The sequence below is a fragment of the Anopheles stephensi genome, chromosome 3 (genome assembly GCF_013141755.1).
Source record: "Anopheles stephensi strain Indian chromosome 3, UCI_ANSTEP_V1.0, whole genome shotgun sequence".
NCBI classification, from domain to species: Eukaryota; Metazoa; Arthropoda; class Insecta; order Diptera; family Culicidae; genus Anopheles; species Anopheles stephensi.
The window spans coordinates 68,951,267-68,972,097 of record NC_050203.1 but is presented as its reverse complement, the minus strand read 5'-3'; the positions used below and the strand labels follow the sequence as shown (position 1 = coordinate 68,972,097).

The 20,831-nt window shown below is 40.9% G+C and overlaps 1 protein-coding gene and 1 non-coding gene across 8 annotated transcripts in view; one reads left to right on the top strand and one right to left on the bottom strand.

Annotated features, from left to right (window-relative positions):
• Positions 1-157: 157 nt before the first annotated feature.
• Positions 158-229, bottom strand: Trnaq-cug. The gene has a single exon. It is a non-coding gene; the product is annotated as a tRNA-Gln (tRNA).
• Positions 230-3,436: 3,207 nt separating this feature from the next.
• LOC118512465 overlaps positions 3,437-20,831 on the top strand; it is a 33,598-nt gene continuing 16,203 nt past the window's right edge. Inside the window, exons 1-3 of one of the 7 annotated variants that reach the window (XM_036056937.1) lie at positions 3,437-3,676; positions 4,346-4,570; positions 4,680-5,209. The gene's annotated coding sequence lies outside the window, so the exon portion shown is untranslated. Of the gene's footprint in view, positions 3,681-3,741; positions 3,759-3,804; positions 3,972-4,345; positions 4,593-4,679; positions 5,210-20,831 lie in introns of those variants that run through there. The other 6 variants (XM_036056938.1, XM_036056939.1, XM_036056935.1 and 3 more) reach the window with 6 other exon arrangements.

The following is a 20,831-nucleotide window of genomic DNA, read 5'->3' as shown; positions in this document are numbered from 1 at the left end:
TCGTAGAATTGTAACTTAACTTTACCCTGTAGAGATAAGAAACACCTAACCTTTCTTGATAAAAAAATACAACACAAGTTCCTTTCTTTTTCCCTCCTCTCCTCTCTTTCCATTAAGATAAGGGATTTTCGTAGTTGTATTGTCTCCTTGGACACGCAGGTTCCACCGAGATTTGAACTCGGATCGCAGGATTCAGAGTCCTGAGTGCTAACCATTACACCATGGAACCAGATGAAAGATGCCCACCATATTAATTATTTGTGTTGGTGTGCTATCACAAAAAGATACAAGATATTCCAAGATCCTATGATTCAAACCTACATTTTCACACTTACGCCGACAGAAAAAAGGCCCAGGGGTCCCAGGCTTTTGATTGAGGTCTTTAAAGAAATTGACCCACAAATCTAATGACACACTAGCCCACATCAAGTCCCACCGGGGTGGGTACGACGGTTGTTTTCATTTACTTTAAATAAAAACATTTTTTTATAAACCCCGATTGCACACACTATGGCCAGAGCAACTGGCCCCATAATGTTGAGCCAGGTTGGGGTGCAGCATAGAAAAGTAAACGCCACAATGTGTGGTGGTGTTCCATAAATTTTACCTACCGAAGCAGAAAAATTCTTACCAGCTACACAGAACCTCCCGACCGATGCACATCGGCTCGAGCGATTGAAAAACCGTTTCGATTGCACATTCATTTGTTGCAATAAACAATAAAACTAGTAGCAAAAAAAAGGAAACAGCAAGAAACAAAAAAGAAAAACCCCCCTTCCATTTGCCTGCGATTTAAACCAGTCTTTTGCATTCCTACGAACTGGTTCTGTTTGTTAAGCGAAATTGTCTTTTTTAAACCACACAAATAAGCACAAAAAACCACCAACAATCGATTGTAGCATTCGATATAATTATCATCAAGAGTCAACGATCGATGTTTTTGGGTTTTTTTGCCCCCCTTCCCACCCCCCACGTTTTTGTGGGTGAAATCTAGATGACCCCCAATCCAGGGTGAAAAAAGGTGTGATGGCTAAAAAAAAACGAGAGGGGAAAACTTTACCCCCTCAGAGACACAACGAAAAGCACCACATTTCAACATTGCAAAGACACGTAGGTAAAAGTAGGAGGAAAATTCATCACCCAGTTTTACATACAAAAGCTAAGTTTTTAAAATATACTGGCACCAACTTTTCGGCCATGTTTTGAAAACAGTGCAGCAGGCGCCCTCTCCTTTTTTTTGGGGGGAAGAAGATGATTCTTGTAAAATTTGGCAGCACTTTTCAAGGCTTGCTATTATTTTTCAGTTTACCCATCCTTGTGCTGAGGGTAAAACTCACAAGAAAAGCTCTGCTGTGGTTTTTTTTTTGTTGCTTCGGATGCGTGTTTCGAGACCTTCCAGTTTTATCATTCCCCCGAAAAACTATGCGGTTTGGCCTGTGCCGAAAGGCTTACTGAAGCAATTCAACACAAAGATTTAGGCCGAGTTCGCGTAAGTGCTGTGCTTATGGGTTTTGTGGGGAGTTAGGATTTTTTGTGGTACTATGGAAAGGATATGTTATGTTACGAAGGGTTTTTTTTTAAATAATAGTTAAGTACTTTAAAGTGATATGATGACTCAAGTATAAATGCTCACATTTTAGGCTACTCATAAGGCAATCAGCAGAAATTATCGTCTTTAAAATCTTATCTCTTTTGCTCCAAGAGATTGGCTATCTATGATTGTTCTATTTCAAAAATGGCGCATGGTCCTTCATTGAACAATTTATAGTGCTAATTATTCCCCTGTTTGTTTAAACATCATGCTTACGACTGGTTTACTAACAGTTATATATATTTGAATGTTTTGAATGTTTTAAGACTTTATAAAAAAATACAAACAGTTTTTAAAACTTTTTTTGAATTGTTTAAAACCGAAACATTTTAATTTAATTAAAAAATTGAAGAATAGGAGCCAAAACAAAATTAATTGAATTTTGGATGAAACTTATTGAATGGATATTTCAAATGTTAAAACTGAATGAAACTCTCCCAAAAAGGGGCGGAGCATAAACAAATACAGGCCCTGCCCACTTTACATACATTTCTTCGACAAACTACTTTCGTCAAATCATGAATGCGCTTTGGTGTCTTCGTTAAATTGGCGAAGTAATGCAGGCACATTTACATTAGACGCCACACGAATCGTGCTTTAAAGTAAGGACAGTCAGTTTCATTGAACATCGATGTAAATAGTCTTTTTTGTCCAACTATTTCTCGTATTCTTAGCTTCGTAGGTAATTTTAAATCGCTATAGATAAGGAGCTTTTGAACAGGGGTCTTCTGAATACCTACAAAACTTTGATAAGGCTTATGGTTAGCAACAGCGCAACATTTGATGAGGCAATAGCGGATTAAGCCTCTTGGGTGCCCTAAGCGGAAAGCAAGTTGGAGGTCCCAGCCACTTCAAATCTGCTGACCGTGGAGGGTCTTTTTGAATTCGGTCCCTTGGCGAGCTCGGGCCTTTCCGCGGCAGTTAGGTCCGTGTATCGTAAAACCCGTCACTGCGATGAGGTTGTTGCTGTTATTTCGTGGTCAAGTTCTGCTAGAGGGCATCTTATTTTCGACTTGCTTTTTCCGTTTTTGGATGATTTTTGTTATGTCGGTTGTGTCAAATTCATAATGTATAGGATAGGGTTTAATAGCTTAATAGGATTTAACAAGGAGTAGAATGGAGCGGGGTGATTCGTTGTTCAAAGCAAAAGTAAAGATACTTTTCAAACGGAAGGTTCTTTGGCTGTTTGTAGTTTCAAAGATGAGGAAGAAGGAGACAAGAAAGAAGAAGAAGAAAAAGTTGTGAATGATCGATTCCTGCCGATTTACTATGACCATGATCTTAGCTGATGGTAAAGCCCCTTCGGTTTCGGTGATCCGCCGTCGGAAGTATTTCTACATAGACATCGACATTCCAATGCTTAACACTGATTCGTACAGTTATCCTTGTAGTTTAGCAGTTTCAATTGCGTTAATGCATCTGAAACTGATTTTAACGTTTAAATTAAACTTCCAACTTCCCTTTGTGAATAACAACATGTTATATTTTATTGTGTCATGCAAATGTCCAAACGCCACACCGCTGTTCAGTTTTTTTTTCCATTTGGCAATTTCTGTACAGTGCTGGACGCAAATCCTTCGAGTCCTCTCGACTTTTCCGTAAACATTTTCTTTACTCTTTTCATATTGTTGAACCGTGTAGGCTTTCACAAAATAAGCTATTTCCATTTTTTGTACAATTAATTGGTGAAATTTGTTAGGGATTTGATTTACTTCAAGCCATTTTTCAGCAATGTGCAATTGCACCGAAAGGAAACATGAACCAACCCCTTGACATACATTTTGCATTTTGACGTCTATACGTCAGCTGTCAAACCCCGTTCCAAATGACAGTACCTTTCGCACGCACTCACTTTGCTTGTGTGCATTTTTCAGTGTCGTAGCTGCTCATTCACGGTGGTGAAAGAAAAGTACATTCACGGTATCGCTGCGCTGCTGGAAAACGAGTGAAAATGTGCTAATATTTCTGCCCCAGGCCATCGTAGCTTGGGCCACAACAATAGTACGGTGTCGAAAATCGGTGAAAATGACAATTTCATACGTTTAGAATTCGCGTTGGATGTTTGGAGGGTGCCTGCGTGTGTGTGTAAGTGCGTTATTTCTTGTTATTCAATTGTATGCTATGGCGATTTTGTAAGTGCGTTTGCACTGTGGACCACTAAAGAAAGGTGCATTTCCGTCTAGACATGTAACCAGGGGAAAACAAATATGTGCTCTTTGATATGTGCTCGCCGTCAAATGTACCTGCTGTGTGTGTGACCTCATCAATTACGTGAAATTTTCATAACTCCTCGAAGCCATGCGACACCAAACTGGGCTGAAAAGAAAATTCATTTCAGATCTTGTCCTTGTTGCGTGAAGGAGTCAAAACAAAGTGGGAGGTACAAAAAAAAAAAGCTGTAGCCGTCCATCACGACATATATTGCTGACGTCTCGCCGAGACCTTCGTAGAAGCGAAACCAAATTACACAACATTTATCTGTGGTGGAGGAGAAGAGGGAGGAAGAGAAGTGGAGAGCGGAGTAGTTAGAGGGATGCTTCTGTTTTATCGTTATTTTAGATAAAAGAAATTGCACTGCCACTTCTCGGTGCAGGGGATCGTGCTGTGTAAAAGGCTAAATATGGTGGTCGTGGCTCTTTCTGCATTGCGAAATATACTTTTTGCCTATCTCCAACGGGGCCAGAGTGTGGAGCTGAAGGTGTGTGTTGTTTTTTTTATTTTCGAGATTTTGCTCTCATGCCTTTCGTTTCACAGCTGTCTTTATTGACGTGTGCGCCAGTTAGTTGGAGAGAAGAAATTGAGCAAAGTTCGCGTTTTGTGATCGTGTTCTCTCACGGACTGAAGCCAAATCGAGAGAGCAAATGTTGTGTCCGGGTCAAACTACGCGGAGAAAATACGTCCAGAAGCATTTTCGATGTGTAGCGGCAGCATAGGCTACTGTGGTTATGTGCTGGAAGGAATGAAAAAATCATACACGCAGTAAGAATACGGGTGCAAAAAGGTTGCGATTTCGATTAAATATTCGTTTTCCGTCGACCTGGCACGAAGCTCGGAATTATAAAACAAGTGTTCTTTTCTATCCCAATAGCCGTTTTCGATGGCGCATCTTGTTCTTCCTTGTTTTTACGTATCATGTGGGCAAGGCTGGAATTAGGTGATCAGCAGTGAATCCAAGTGATTGTGAAATTGCAAATGCCGATTACGGTAGTGATGGTGTTGGTTTGGAAAAATATTTTGTGAATCAAGAGCATTTTATGCTAGCGAAGAGTGTCCATAAGTGTGTGCGATAAGTTGGTGTAAAACTTTTTTTGTTGTTGTCTGCAAACCAAACCGGTCGTAGCTCTAGAGTAAACCATTTTTCGTAAACACAGTCGACGGAAAAGAAAAGAAGAAAACACAACCCAGAAGAGAGCATACGAAGAGACAGCGAGACAGCGAGCCAGAAAACAAATATGGCCGTTCGTTCGCCAGCATCACCGGCTCCATCATCGTCGACGCTGTCTGTTCCGTCGTTGGGGACAGCCAGGTCATCGATGCAGTGAACAGTTTCCCTGCCAGAAGGGAAGCTCAACGTGCCGGGGAAGGAGAAAAGCGAGAGGAGGAAGCGGTATTGTTCAGGTAGGCAAGAAGATCTGCATGAACATTCCATGCAGTGTTTTTTTTCTTTCTTCATGTGATTTGACAGCTCGTCGATCGACCGGGTGACATAACAACGTCGATTGTGTACGGTAAATAGCACGACGATCGATGGAAACCAAAAAGCCAAACAAAACAGCTTCTGAGCACCCGTGTGCAAATGGCTGTAAAATCGGGAAACTAACTCGCAACGCAATGACCGTAACGAACTGCCCGTGGCGTTGGTTGGTTGCTTACTGCGGAAATGGATGTGTCATGCATTAGTCCAAAACTATCTTTCCACTTCCTTCTGTATGTATCGGAATGCTGGATGTACTACGAATCGATTTTCGTAAATCTATCAACTCTTCCGTTTTAGAACGACTCGCCAGAATACGCTAGAATCAGTAAGGAAAGCTCTTGCCAGCGTGCATTACCGTATAGTTCGGTGTTGCCCTCCGTAAGCATTCCGGAGAGGTCACGTGGCCACGCGAGCTACTTTTAGAATCCCCGCATCACCCTTACCCCGATCGCTTGTAACACGCAGCAGCTGTAGAAGCAGGAGGCTCAATGGTGTGGCGAGCTGAATTGTGCCTTGTGCAAACAAACTAGGCGACTGTGTAATGTGATAGCGCATGCACTCACACACACACACGCTGGGTACCTTCTTTTTGTCACCACCAGGCAAAAGCCCTCCATATCGCAGGCCTGTCCATCAATATACATTGACGAAGTTCCGCTGATGTGCGCCACCGAAGAGCCTGAGGTTTAGGGAAGGTTTTAAGTGTCACGTGTGGATTTATTTTCCTTTCACGATGGTGGTCATGGCTGGAAAAACTGGTCCGGTTTTGTAGACCGGTCTGCTTATGGCGGATGGTAAAACAAGGCGCTCGCTATCATATTATGGTGGTACGGGGTTACTGTTCACACCAGTGTGGTGATCGATACAACTACTGCCGTAGTCGATAAAATTGATTATTTTGCGCGAAAAGTGAAAATTGTTCGGCAATATTACCTCTTTTCGATTGTGTACTGCACTATCGTACATCTTCTTACTTACTTACTTATCAGATGATATACAGAAGATGATATAGCTCTGAACTGCTGCCAAGCCAATAACCGGCCTGTCTGGTGGACCCATCAACGCCATCCCTCTATCTCAATTTGAACCACGGTTCTCCTTCCATGTGGATGTCATAAGAAGACTTTGAGTTTGATCGTTCGGTGCTATTCTCATGACATAACCAGCCCACCGGCAATGTGGCGAGGCAAATTTGCTGCACGGTAGTGAGATAATGAATACTGTGCTTCAAATTATAGAGCGCATCGTGGTAGCGGTTTCTCCACTATTCTTCCAAACATACGGGGCCAAAACTTCAGAGAGTTTATCAATTCTAGGCAGAGTTTTTGTCTCAGAGGCATATGTTCGTATTGGGATCAAAAATGTTCTACACAGTCATAGCTCCGTCCTTCATGATAAGTATTTTGAAATGAAAAGTTACCTCCATGTTCTTGTTTTCGTAAATTTTGTAAAAAGAAAATTATCTTCTAGTTTCGTTTTACTTTTCCATTTGCTTTTGCTATTATATTTGCCTAAACCAAAGTCTTAACATGCAATGAAAACCATGAAGAAAACGCTCAGCTATTATAAAGCTTAATTGAAATCCATAGGCTTAGTAACGAGCGTAAAATGGCATTAGTTTCGCTTCCAGCAAACAATTGTTCCAGTCTAGCGTAGAACAAAAATAACCATTCCCTTATCACATGCCGCGTTTCCAATTGATCTCGATATCGTGGTCTGAACAATTTGATTTTGATTTCCTCTGACGCGGACGGCAGCAGCAGCACCTATCATCACTATCACTGTCGTGCTATAAAACGCGTTTTCAGCGTTCAGCGAAATATGATTGGGTGGGAAAGAAAGATAAGCAACGGTTGGGTAACATCGGTCTGGCACGTTCGCTTTCGTTACGCTACATTCACTTGAGTGAAAGTTGGAAAAATATAACTAAGCCGAAAAATATAGTTGTTAAAAATGTTCGAAATGTTTTAACATAATCAGGATAAGGAGAAATCTCAAATAAAATGTGCTGAGCATTACAACCTTACAATAAGTATAATATCTGTAATATTTTCTATTACGGAGCATCCACATCAATATTATTTGCTGATGTTAAATTTTAGTAATTTTTAAACATTTACCGGTTTCTTGTCTTCTATCTCGTGTGCGACATGTCACACCAGCAACTGGCTGGAGATTGATAAACCAGCTGAAAGCAGGAGAGCCAGATGGTGCCAATAGCTGATAAGCGTGAGGCACTATACGTTTCATGTTTCAAATTCCCGGATCCAACCATAACAAGGAACATCCGCAAGACACGCATGATGGACTGCTATCTCCCTGTTGTACTCTCTCCGTTCGAACCTGCAATAATAAATGCAAGTACAGCAGCTACGCGCTAACCACGCTTTAGCGCCGCGCACATAAGCATACGTTTTACAATTTCTTCCGCATAACGTCACTGCTCTGCTTTTCCCGGGTTGCTGCTACCTCCCCCCCCCCCCCCCCCCCAAACCTGCCGACCGGGTGACGCTTGGTTGACCTGTGTACGCAGTAAATAATCCGACATCCGAGTACTTGTACTTTTAGGGTACAGGGGGTGAAAAGTGATACACACACGCGCGCAATTAAAGCGAACGTACGATGACACTTTTGCGCTCGCAAAAGGTTTCGCAACACTCTAGCGGCTTCTAGCAAATGGTGGAATGGTGCAGCGTTGGTAATAAATAGAAGGTTTAAAAATTTATGGAAATTGTAAATTGCTTCCGTCTGCTGATAGATCTCAGCCTCATGTTCAGTGATCTCAATTGCTTGGAAGTCAATAGGAATGTAGAGACACTTGAGTGAGCAATCTTGTGTGTGCCTGTTGATTTGCATACTTCATCTGTTTGAGGGTTTTGCAGATGTTGTATTAAGTAATCTTTATTAAGTTCAGTTTAGTTTAAGTATTTGCTATGCGTAGTTCTGTATTATATTTACCAATTAATAGTCAAAGGTGGGTTCGTCCCATGGCCGAGCTGATAGAGGCTCCGGTCTTCAGCAGGAGCATTTTTTTTACTTCAGCATTTTTCAGCAGGTAGTTGTGACTTTTGCAATGGTAGTTGTAAAAAGGTGATGTTCTAAGGGATAAGAATGAGCCTTGAGGCTCAATTAATACTTCGGCTTGGCTACAGAATGATTGGATTAGGATGAATGTCAGACCAAAGAATATCATTGATCGCTCTTGTGGTCCTGAGGTCAGTGGAAACTCGGCTCGTTCTTCATCAAAGTATCAGTTAGAATTCATTCCAAGGTTTTCTTTTCAGCTTTATACAAATACTCTGGCCTCTGTATCTAAGTTTTACTAAAATCAGATAATAAACACTGGGGTTTTTTGTAAGTTGCTGCTACTTTGGAAAGGTCCTCTATATGTTTGGAATCTCCTTTCAGATGTTTTTGTCTTATTCCAGAAGACACATCAGTCTAGTCGAATTCGAGACATGTTTGTGTAAGCTACCAACTACTTACACAACGGCCTGCCGTCCGCTGCGGTATGATAATTAAAGCAGGCTAAAGGACAAACACTTGCCATGTGATCTATTGAGCTAAACGGAGGAATTTGGTTGTCAACAGACGGAGAGGATGATGATGCGTGCTAATTGAAGAAATGTTACCACCGGCTCACCGCTAATACGAACTGTCGATCCGTTTGTTTGCGCTGCTCGTAGCCGGATAATGTGATGTGTGGTGTGGAGTGGTTAGCAAGTAAAAAGGTTATCAATGGTTCTTTTTTTTGTAAAGCCTACTTCGGACACTTGTCACTAAGTGGAGGGTGGAAACACACTTGTGCAATTACAACATCGAGAGGGGTTTTTGATCGCGGAAAAGCCATGCCGCGTCCGTCCAAGGTGTTGCATGATGCAAAACGTTCGCGAAGGTGTTTTAGAATATTCTTCGTTCTTCGCTGGCACAGTAGTTCGTTGGTCAGCGGGGTTTTGTTTTGGTTACTGTGTGCCAAATTTAATTAGCTCCAAGGCCATAGCGTTTGCTCTGCAGCAGCGCACGCGGTTTCGGGGAAGATTGTTACCCAATTTCTTACCCATGTGGACGACTTCGTAAGGTTAATTTGCATTACGGTGGAGCCTCTGCGTGTGTTTGCGTCAAGTTTTTGATACTTTGGGTGGAAAATCGTGAAGCAACAGTGTGCTAGGTGGGAAAGGGGGAACGTTCATTCATGCGGCTTATTACGTATTTTGCCGAAAAAAAAACCGAGTCGTTAATTCGTCATGAGTTGTGGCGTTCAATCGATAGTTGTGGTATGGCAACTGTAATTGATGAGTTTTCGCTGACGTAGACAAATTTACGTAATTATTTCTTGGGGTGGTATTTCTATGAAAAGCAAGTGAATTCTATTTCATAATGGTTTCATAAAGTATTGCTTAATGGTCTTAAAGTTCTTGTAGTTTGTATAAGTTTATCTATAAATTGAGCTTCTGCTTTATCCGCATGGTTGAAGGTTAAGAGGCTTATACTGAAGTATACAATTTCTGCAGAAATTGGAACATTATTCATACACACCTGTGCTTCATGCTTCCGTTTCAATTTTGAATACCTGAAATTTTGCCTCGTGAAAAAATGCCATTGAGAATGCCGATGTTTGGCGTACGAGAATTTTCTCTCCTGCCTGCCGAAGAAGTGCTTTACCGAAGCGGCCACATAACAAAGGACTGCTTCGGTGATGGAGTAGCGTACACTTTCACGGCCTTATTTCCTGTCCAAAAACATTCACTTTTTCGGCTGTATATACTTTTCCTTCGTTATTTGGTGTGCGTAAGGAAAAGCTCGTTATGTAATACAAACGGTGGCTTTCGTTCGGTTGGATGGAGGACGCCAGATGCTGTGGTCACATGGTAGAGTGAGGGTAGCATTTCCAAGGTCGTTCGCTTGAGCATGATCCTGATTTTTATGTTCTTACTGAAGCGGGAAGTTGGTTAAAGGATAATCTGTACCAATACCACCACACCGTCCTTTGAGTAGGGTGAATTTGTTTTGGAATTTTATGTTGGTCGTTGAACATGTGGGCTTCTCGCCTAATAAGCATAATTTTAAACACTGTGAATAATAGAAGGTCGACAGCCATATAATTGGCTTGATTAGTTAATTTTACCAAAGGGAGAAGCATGCTTTTCCTAGCTGGTGGTAACCAGTTAATCTTATCTGCACACATTATCAACACCGTTTTAAGTTTATGATTACATACCGACCGCATTCTGTCCCGTGCGTGTCTCTTATCCTAATCATTAATCTAAACAAATCGAAAACCAAACCCACCCAGCACTCTTAGCGTACGCAAAGCAGGCTGGCTACATAAATCTGGCTGAAATGTTTTCACTTTCCCTCAGGGCCGCCAGGGGACACAATGGCGAGGAATGTATTGTTGGTAGTGGCGTCTTCTTCACTTGATTAATCATGACCTACAATTAGTCCATAAAAAAATTGCGCGAGTGCAATATACGCCCTTCCGTCTTTGTTTTGTCGGCACGAGCACGGGTTTCATGTTTTCTAAACTACAGCTACAAAGCAAACTACAAACAGCACGAAGTTTGCGCACGTTGATGAGTGCAATTGGCGGCAAAGCGGGGGAGTAGATTTTATGGCCTGCTCGCCACAGTACCGGAAGTCGCCTGTAGTCGGGAAATGCAAGGCTGGGCACAATCTGTGGGATGATATTATCAATGCGAGTGAGATTGCTGTTATGACTAGCTACAATCCTAGGTGTGTGTGTGTGTGAGGGAATGCGATACGCTACAAGCAATGACTTCGTTTGCGTACTACGCTTGTGCCTTATTGGAGATCAATGTGTACAATATCTAATGGCATCCCTGACATATCGCAATGGATACAAAGTGCGAAAATTATAAAATTAGGACATTAGGAAAACTTGTGGTAATAATTGTTTATCCCATTTGATTTATACATGAGTAAGCATCAGGGCTCTGAAATTTCGAATTGGTATTTCATTGCAAATATAGGTTGAGATCTTTAACACCTCAGTTCATTAAATTTTACCTCAGTTGATGAGATCAACAATCCTGCTCAGAATGGTCTTTTTATTTATTGCCCTAACGACCTCTTAGGTCATATGTTCATATCTGCCTACCATTTTTGGTTTACAAAACTTATTGATACCGCATAAGTTGGATAGTCAAGTCCTCACTATGAAGGAACGAGACCCAGATGACACTTGAACCCCGGTCCTGCCGTGTGAAGACCGGCGCCGCTATCGCATCCACCACCGGGTCACCCCAAAGGTAGTCTAAAGAATGGCCACCATTATAAAGTCTTCAGAATGGTCTAAAGCCTAGGAATGGAGGCCCAGAAACTGGGAACTACTTTTGTAGTTTAGTTGATGAATCCTGTTCCGTGACGATTATCAGTATCGATGCTCTCTTTTACACAAACTCGCTCACCAGGTCTCAAAAACTCAAAGCCTCTATAAATAAAACAAATTAAAAAAAATCTACACAAACTTGAGGATGTTCCCGAGAAGATCCTTGCCTAATGATTATCCTAATAGCATCCCACAGTTTGAAAATGTCCCCTGTTTTACTTGACACTGGTGTTATAATTAATATCGCGACGAATATCAATGTTGAAGTTGAAGTAACAAATGCCTCTCTGGATGAAGTCCAACTTCCCTGAAAATTGTAGTATTGTCCTAAAACGGAAGCAATATTGGACGATTGAAGAATTAAAATGTTTAGCTCAAAGATTCGTAGCCTCTCTTGACATTTCGGCATATGTCCGTAATAATCAATAAATAAATAAAATTATTAGCCCCTCAGCAAATTATGATCGGGAACGCTTATGTCATGCAAGTTAACCGTATATTGAAGTCCTAGCCATCAAGAAATTTCTTTTGGAAAACCTAAGGATACTGAAGTTCATTATATCATCGTACGTGTGGCAGAGGATGACCGAGGCCTACATTCGAAGGAAGTGTTTTAAATATGTTGAAAGGACATTATGAACATAAATTAATCCGCGTGTTATTTTCCTTAATATTTTTGATGCACTCGACCCATATTCTAGATTAAGTTGATGGATGTAAAGCCATGGATCTTTAATTATTCGTTTCACCGTGCGAGCTCTCGGAAGCATTGCTTTCATTTCAATTGCCAGCGATTGAGTGCGATTTACGGGTGTTGCTGTTCTCATTTTCCGTTTTGCTGCTCAGCCGTGTCTTATGCTAAGAGCGAGAGCGAATCGTGTGCCGGCCGGCCGTACGGTCTTTTGGGGTTTGGTCGATTTCGACATGACATGCAATGAAAACGTCATGTTTTCTGCCGGTAAGGGAGGAGTTTTTTCTTGTATTTTTTTGGAGGACCAATAAAAATAAATGTTCCCGGTGAGAAGATCGCACTTCTGTCTGTGTATGTGCGTGCCTGTATTTGTACGTGTGAGCTGATGCGTTGCTGTTTATTTTGGTAGTTTGTTTATTTGCCCTTTCTAACACTCGAACTTTACATCCTCTACCCACCCCGGGAAGCATTGTCACCCGTATGGATATATCGCACACTAACACGGATCGGCTTGTACACAACCGCGCACCGTATATCGCCCAACAATAATAAAGCGACGCGTCACGTACTTCACCGAGCAGCAGCAGCAGCAGGCGAATTCATGTGTCGTTTTGTTGTGCTCTCCTGCTGCCAAGTGATGCGTTATGCGGTGCAAAGTGCGTGTTTGAATTGCGTTACGTGCCGTTTTAATTGCGCTCGTGTGTCGCGCGTTAAACCGTTTGCTCAGTTGAGCGACTTTATGTCGTCTAGTCGATTTGGTTCTAGTGCGTTGTGTTGAAGCATTATTAGTACGGGGTTTTTGATGCTGCCTGGTGCCTTCCACATCGGTTGCGTGTTACGGTTGTGGTGTGCAAATAGTTTGCAAAAATAGGGAAACAGAGCTAAGGCAGGATAGACCGCTTTTTCCTCTTTTTACTGAGCATGAAGGAACATGGTGAAATTGTCGCCAGTCAATCGGTCGTAATGCGACGTATGCCTTCGTGAAATGAGGACACTCGCAGTAATCGAGATGATGATGATGATAATGAGACAGTTAGCTTATATGTCAGGTATTATTCATGTAAGCTGGTGGTTGAGGACGAAAGAAATTAGATCGACAATTGTGACAACCTCGTTGAAGGAAGATGAACGGAAACATTATTTTGTTATCTTTATGTAAAAAAAGATACGTGCTCTAGTGTGAAGGCAGGCACAAGGGTATTCTTCCATTGGCAAAGTATATGCTTAATATCAGAGCAAGACAGGACAAAAGTGTGAGCGTCCACAACTCGTGATAAATTGTATCTTAATTTGCGGGAAAAAAGTTTGCAAAACATTTCTGCTTGAAATTGACGAGAAGGTTATAAAGCACAGTCTTATATCCAATCGCAAAACCTCTTTCGCGGACACGTCATAGCACCCCCAAGTACTTATGGCACAGGGCACAACAATAAAATTTGAAGTCGTGACTATGAATAAACGCTCCAGGGGGCTGGGGAGAGCTGGCCTTTCCTATCCTTAGGTTTTTTATTTGCCAAGGGTAGAGGTTTAATTGAACAGCGAACGTTGGCACCAGTATCCAATTTCACAACTCACACTGGATCAATCTCTGACGCGTGGACGGACCATTCTCGAAAGGTGTCATTTTTATCATGCTGATAAATTCTCAGCTACCCTTTGGATATTTCAGGCTGTTTTTGACAAGCGCGTACAGTCACGAAAATAGAGCAATGTTTGTTTTACGTTTCAACTTTCCTGTTAATCTTTTTGTTGAGTCTGTATTGCGTTGTTATGAAAAGGATTGACTGAACAATTTTATTCTTAGTTTTTCATCGTGTAAAAGTTAATAGAAATGTATCTAACTTATGTGGTATAAAAGTACATTATCTTTATTGCTGCTTCCCTTTTCAACAATAGTATTTAACTGTTCCCGAAAGAGAGGTTTTCTGTTACCAGTAGCATGTTGTGTATATGGTCCTTCCCTGCTTAGGTTAAAGCACCAGAAGAATCTATTTTCAGTCACCCTCATTTAAAGCTTTCACGTCAACATTATTTTGTTCTTCGGCTGTCATACGTGTTGGGTGCCAGTTTTACGGGTCCATGCTATTGCCAATGAAACGTGACATAATCGTATGACTCGAAACGGGAATGTCACTCCGAAGCGTTACGGAACGTTAATCGGACAGCTTTTATTATTCTAGTTTACTGAACATAAAGTATTTATCATAGAACAATTGTAAGCAAAAAGTTGGTCCAATCGACCTACCTATCGAATTGATGTCCAATTGAAGCTACGACGATCATGTAGCAAATATAGTAGCAGCATTTTTTGTCAGGTTGAGAGAATTTTATAATGTAGGTAGTAGAATTTATAGTGTATTTTGATCAATATCAAGCTTGTTTCAAAATTGTTATTTGTAATGGTAAAAGGTTGACTTGCATGTAACATTGCAAAATATCCATGAAAACGGTGTTGATTATAAATTTTATTTAGCTGTTGTGTACCATGAAATATTATCGATACTCATCCTTACAAATTAGCATCACAAAACGATGTAATCTAATTGCTTGAAGAGTAATTATCGTCTGTGATGTGTTATGCGCTATATTGATATTCTTTTGAATTTTATTTTAATTTAAAATTGCATGGCTGTGCTATGGCCTGTGGCTCGTTCTGTCGTATGCTGTGTTTTATTTTTAAACATTTCAATGATTTGGCTGCGTCATTAATATCGTGTTTTTAGAATATTATTGCACTACATGATGAGCTCAAAGAACAAACTTTGGAAATAAAATATTTCATTACTTAATTTTCCCTTACAAACGTGGAAAACATTTTGCTGAAAACATCATATCCTACGCATTTTACATGCTTCAGAGTACATATATCTGTATATAATCAGTGTTTATGTGTTTTTTTCATTTCTTCCATTTATCCATTCATTAATTAGTCATAAAAAATATGAAATGAAGCACACCGTCCGTGTGAACAAATTCTTTTAGATGTTAGTGCACGCAAAGCACTTTCGAAATGATTTACCTTCACCTTTCATTCATGGTCATCATATTGGCGGCTGTAGATAAAGTACATGCTGGTTGTTTTTATCTCCAGCAGAAAGATTTCATCCTATCCCAGAGCTGCACTTCCATGCGTACATTGCACAAGCTTTTCTTTCCGCTGTTTTTTTTCTCCCTATTACTTTGTTGCACAAGGATAAACAAGAAAAAATGCTGTGCGCTGGTAGCATGGAACAGCCTGCAATCGATTGTTGTTCGGTGATGGTACCAGCAGTAGTGGTATGGACGCTGGCTGCTACACTAATAAAGTGCACACCAACACGGCGAAACGAAGTGCACGCTTGCTGACTTTAAACTCCCACGCGGTCGGAGCCCGTGTAAAAGGAAGGAGGTGGAATGGGACGGGCGGACGGAACAGAATCATGCGCACTATCGAATTATGGAGGCGCCTGGTCTCTTACGATAAAAAGGAATGATATAGCTTTTTCCTTGCGCTTTCTAGAGGGTATGCCACACACTAACACATCCCCGTTACGAAAGCACATTCCAGATCAATCTAAACATCAGTGGGTTGTTTTTTTTTTGGCTTGCAAAAAAGCTACTCACTCGTTGCTCTGCTGCTGCAACGGGGTGGAGGCGTGTTGTGGTGCCGGGCTGCTTTTGTATTTTGAGGGTCATGGTTAAGTTTATTCCCTGTTCTTATTTTCCCATCCCGTTCGAAGGAACGTTCTACCGAGCAGCTGGAACAACGTATTTCATGGTCATGTTTTCGTTTACACTTGCGATGACGGCCTACGCAAAGAGGATATATTTTTACTTCCAGCATGTTCTTGCTGTTCAATATACCGTATGTTATAAATAATCATTGTGTCGGATTAAATTTGTTGAAAGCTTTTAGTTTAATTGTGTACTTTCGGTGCGTATTTTTGCCATACCGCCAATAACTTACGTTGCGTTCGAAAAGCGTATATTTTTTTTGTGTCGTTTCCGGCTAATCAATCATTCTCCTTCCCAGAGGAAACCTGATTGCCTCTGCGTCGTTTAGCTTCAACATTGAGTCAATAGTTGGGGGTGTAACATTCGCTTCTGAAACCCGATATCGCAGCATAATCTCGACTAATGAAACCCGGCTAATGGTGTCGGCAAATTCGCGTCTTATAATTTGATTAGATTATCCACTCCACTTTAGCTGATGATGGGAAAGTATCTACCTTCGTTTTGTTTTATCTCATTGGCAAATAGGTCCATGAACTCGTTGAAAGACGTATTTTCGGGAGATTAAATTGCTGCCGTCTAGCATAAAATTGTATCAAATGTGACAGATCAAAAGTATTTGAAATGATGCGGAGTTTAAATTAATTTATTCATTATTCGTAAATTATATTTGGTATTAGAATTGAATCTATATCCCCTGTCTGAATCTATTGATAGATATCTACATGTAGTAAAACATATTAGCTTGCTAGTAAATGTTTTACTTATAATATTGTCATGATTTTTGGTAGGGTTTATACCCAAATGAAAAATACTCAGTGTCTCAAACTTGATACGAAAAGAAAAATCCTTCGAGATGTTTCAAATTGTAGCAATGTAAACGAATTAAAAGCATTGCTATGGAATTAAACGAATAACTTCTTCAGCGTTGGCCCATTAAACTAAGAACTCTTGCAGCTGTGTTTAAGATGGATACATAATTGCAAGAAAATCCTTTGTATTTCCGGTCCAAGGTTGAGATTTAATTAAATCCTAACAGTGCCGTAATCAGTCCGGCCTTCATCTTCCTTCGAGCTAGCTTGATGAGCTCCATTTCTACGTTGAGAGAGCAGCATGCCAGCAAAAAGATGTTACCCACTTGAAGGTGTCGTTCGCTACTATCGCCATCTTTATATCGTAAAACAGTTTCTTATCGTTCGTGGTGTTGGTACTAGCGTGAAATTCATTCCACTACCGCGCTCGTATCAATCTTCGCTTGCTACGTGACTTTTGCCAACTGTGTGCACGAACCTTATATGGAGGCGCCTGGTACCTGGTGCAGTTCGCCTGCGGAAAGTATCCCATTTTTTGCAGGCTATTGAATGATTTCCGTTCATTTATTCTCGATACCGGCTCGTTCTGCTCCGGGCGTGCCGGGTTCGTTTCCGTTCCGTATCAGCTGTCGGGTAATTGAAACCGTGGTAGCAGTAGCCCATCCGGATATATTTATTTTAATTCAATATTTTCGCAAGGACATTGATTTAATTTAATATGCCGCTTGATACAATTTACAGCACGGTGTGTCATCATAGCATATCGAGAATTGGTTTTGTACAGCATTCTCCATATCTGGTTGTGGTTATTCGATGGATAAAGTGAGGGAAAAGGACTTTTTCTGGAATGCAAAAAATAGAAGGCTCGTATGCATCTCTTTTGGAATACATAGTTTTTGTCTGATATTTCATTAGCTAAACAAATGGATTATAGGATCGTAAAAAGAAAATATTCTTCTTACATAGTAATTGCATTGATTTAAAAATGTGAACGAAACACTGTATTGCTCCGGAAGCTTCCATGAACATTCTCGTTGGCTTCGTGAGCGTAATCCTATTGTTTGCATATAGTACCCCATTGCCTATCCCAATATCTAGTTGAATTCGAAAATATTCGCAAATTAAGTATCCCTTTTTCTGATTTTTCCCTAATCATAGCAATTTTTTAATCAATGTGGTCCATTTATCCATAACTGCTACAGATTAAAACAATTGCCTGCTGTAGCCAGCCGTTACAAGCTTCCGTTCAATGGTGTGTAAATAATGGGGAAATGATGAATGGTACATCATCGATTTCTCATTTCTCGGAACGCGTTGGAAAGGCATTGCCATAGAAGAGGATCAAATGGTTTATTTTAACGTCCTCCATTTGCCATTGTACAGAACATTAATGAAGAGGCTTTGACGGAAGTCTTATAAAGATTTTAGCTGTTGTTCAAGATGTTTGTGAAGTATTTAATGCCATTAGCATTAAATGCCATTATCACATGCTTCGCTTTTTAAATTTGATGCTTCAAAAACTTTTAATTTTTGGTCATTAATTTAAAAAAAAAAATTTATTGTGTCTAACTATTACCCAAAATTACCAAAAATTATTAAAAATCAAAGTTTTCCTCTTTTACCTCAGCTATTTAAGAATATTCAGAATAATAACCGTTTCATATATGGATCACCATTACAATATCTGCAAGTTATTTACTATAAAATGTCTGCAATACGGTAACAGTATCAAGTAGCAACTGAAATGTTATTATCATAATCGTTTGTTTATCGTCGACTTCATAGCTTCAAGCTTCTGACTGGATAAAAACAAGTTCTGCCTAGTCCCATAATAAATCGAATTCATTGAATTGTTTATTACATTGACCTAGAGAAAATGTTTACATTTGCTGTGCTGTTAGTAATCAGTCGAAACGAATGCGAATGTTCTACGTCTTTTGAATTATCAATAAGGAATGTCTGCGCGGGCATAAAAGCAACATTTGGAGGGAACATAAATCATCACAAGTCACTGCGAGGCAATATTATTACGTTCAGAACCGGGTGTAGTGATTCGTCTATGATCAATATTTATATTTAACACCCTCCGCTGATGTCTGCCGTGTACCACGAATGCCACCCGTTTATTTATTGCTCCACCAGAACCGACATTAGCTCGGTTTTTTTTAACGTCGATTAAAGATGCTGGATATGGTTGAAACGCGTTCACTGAAACGCCCTCCAGCTGACGTTATGCATCAACTAGTAAATAATAAATTGAATTCTACTCATCAAATTAATGCACGTCCGATGTTGTCCGAAATCGTTAATGGTCCAATGTCGTGTGTGCTGCGTTACAGTATTGGATTTGGGTGAGTGTGTGTCTGTTTTTTTTTCGTCGTATCGCTTTACTCTCCCCAACATGGGGCCACTATATTCAGCCACTTCGACCGCAATAACACAAATAAGGCGAGGAAAGAAATGTGTGTCTGGTACGTGTCATAGTGTGTCTATAGGGTTCTAAACGAACCGCAAAGTGTGATACCTTCACACCCGATGCTTCATCGTGCATCGTGCGATCTTTTCACCTTCGCTTGACTTTGTCCTGTGCGGCACACCGGTAGTAGTAGGCATGCCAAAAATCGATCGATCTCCTTTTCGCGTTCCCCTTGTCATTCGTCGGCCGGGAGGGGTCGGGGTCCGTTGAACCCGAACGATGAATACGGTGTGCCACAGAACCATATTCACATACGGAACACACTTTTGCGATGTCATCAGTTGGGTGAGCGGTTGGTATAAGGAGAATAAAATAAAGATGCTAACGAAGTGGAAACACACGAATTCGGCGAGTTTCCTACAACAGTGAAAGAATCGCACAAAATCCACCCGGAAGGCCGGAACATCTTTGCAGCTCTGTATCTCTCTCTCTCTCTCTCTCTCTCTCTCTCTCTCTCTGTCGTGGGAATCAAATATTGCGAAATACTCTTGGTTTGTGTATTAAATTGAAATTCATTGCTTTCTCGACCGTTCTTTCCGCGTAAGCCTAGCCGCTTGCTACGGGTCTGCTCGTGCCCTGTTATTGTTGACAATTTAAATGTCGCCGGGCGCTGGTGGTGACTGCCTTTCAAGTGGACGCGATGTGGCTCGCGGTCGCTAGCTAGCTGCCAGTTTCCTTCGTGACGGTTTCTGGAAGTGTCGTTTGGAGATGGAATTTTATTAACCACCAATGGGCGGGAGGCCAGATGTGACAGATGAACCAATTATATTGCCCGCCACATAAAATTGACACTAACCGGGCGTGATAAGAGTGGAATTTTATTTGACTTTGGTTATGCGAGAGGAGGGTTCTCGGGAATCTCTGTAACAAATGCAATCAGACAGCATATGGAATTGGGTTATGTTACGGCAACAGTGTTGGAATACACATACAGTCGGAATAGGGACAGTTAGGGACACGGTACAAACAATTGATAGATAGCAAAAGGTACGTTACATCGATGCTCATGTTTGCTCTACTTCAAGGAAGAAGAGAATCATTAGACCTCTGTAAATAATTCGTTTTCGGCTAACGATGTTCGCTTAATTTTGCCATCCGATTTTTTGTTTGCGTAAGGCAAATGACCTTAACATATTGTACCCTGTCTCTTCTCCCTGTGACTTTTCTATCCTCGAAATATCTCTTGTACTTATTTTACGGTCTGCTGTACTATATGTTACCTGTTTTACCCGGAAATACACCTTCATCAGCCAGGACACTACTAACCGTATCGCTGTTGTTATTTTAGCGATCCTCTCCTTTGACGATTTTTTTCTTGTGTCTAAATTCACTCAGAGACACAACTATGGGTGTATTTCTCGGTGTTCTGATCCAGTATCCACCAGAATACACCGTGAACCTATCAAGAGAGTGCAGAGTCCTTTTAGCAGGTTTACGGCCCGGTACATCCTTGACGGTTGTTCCTTGGGACTGCGTTTTAGTGAGGATCTTTGCCGATTCTTGG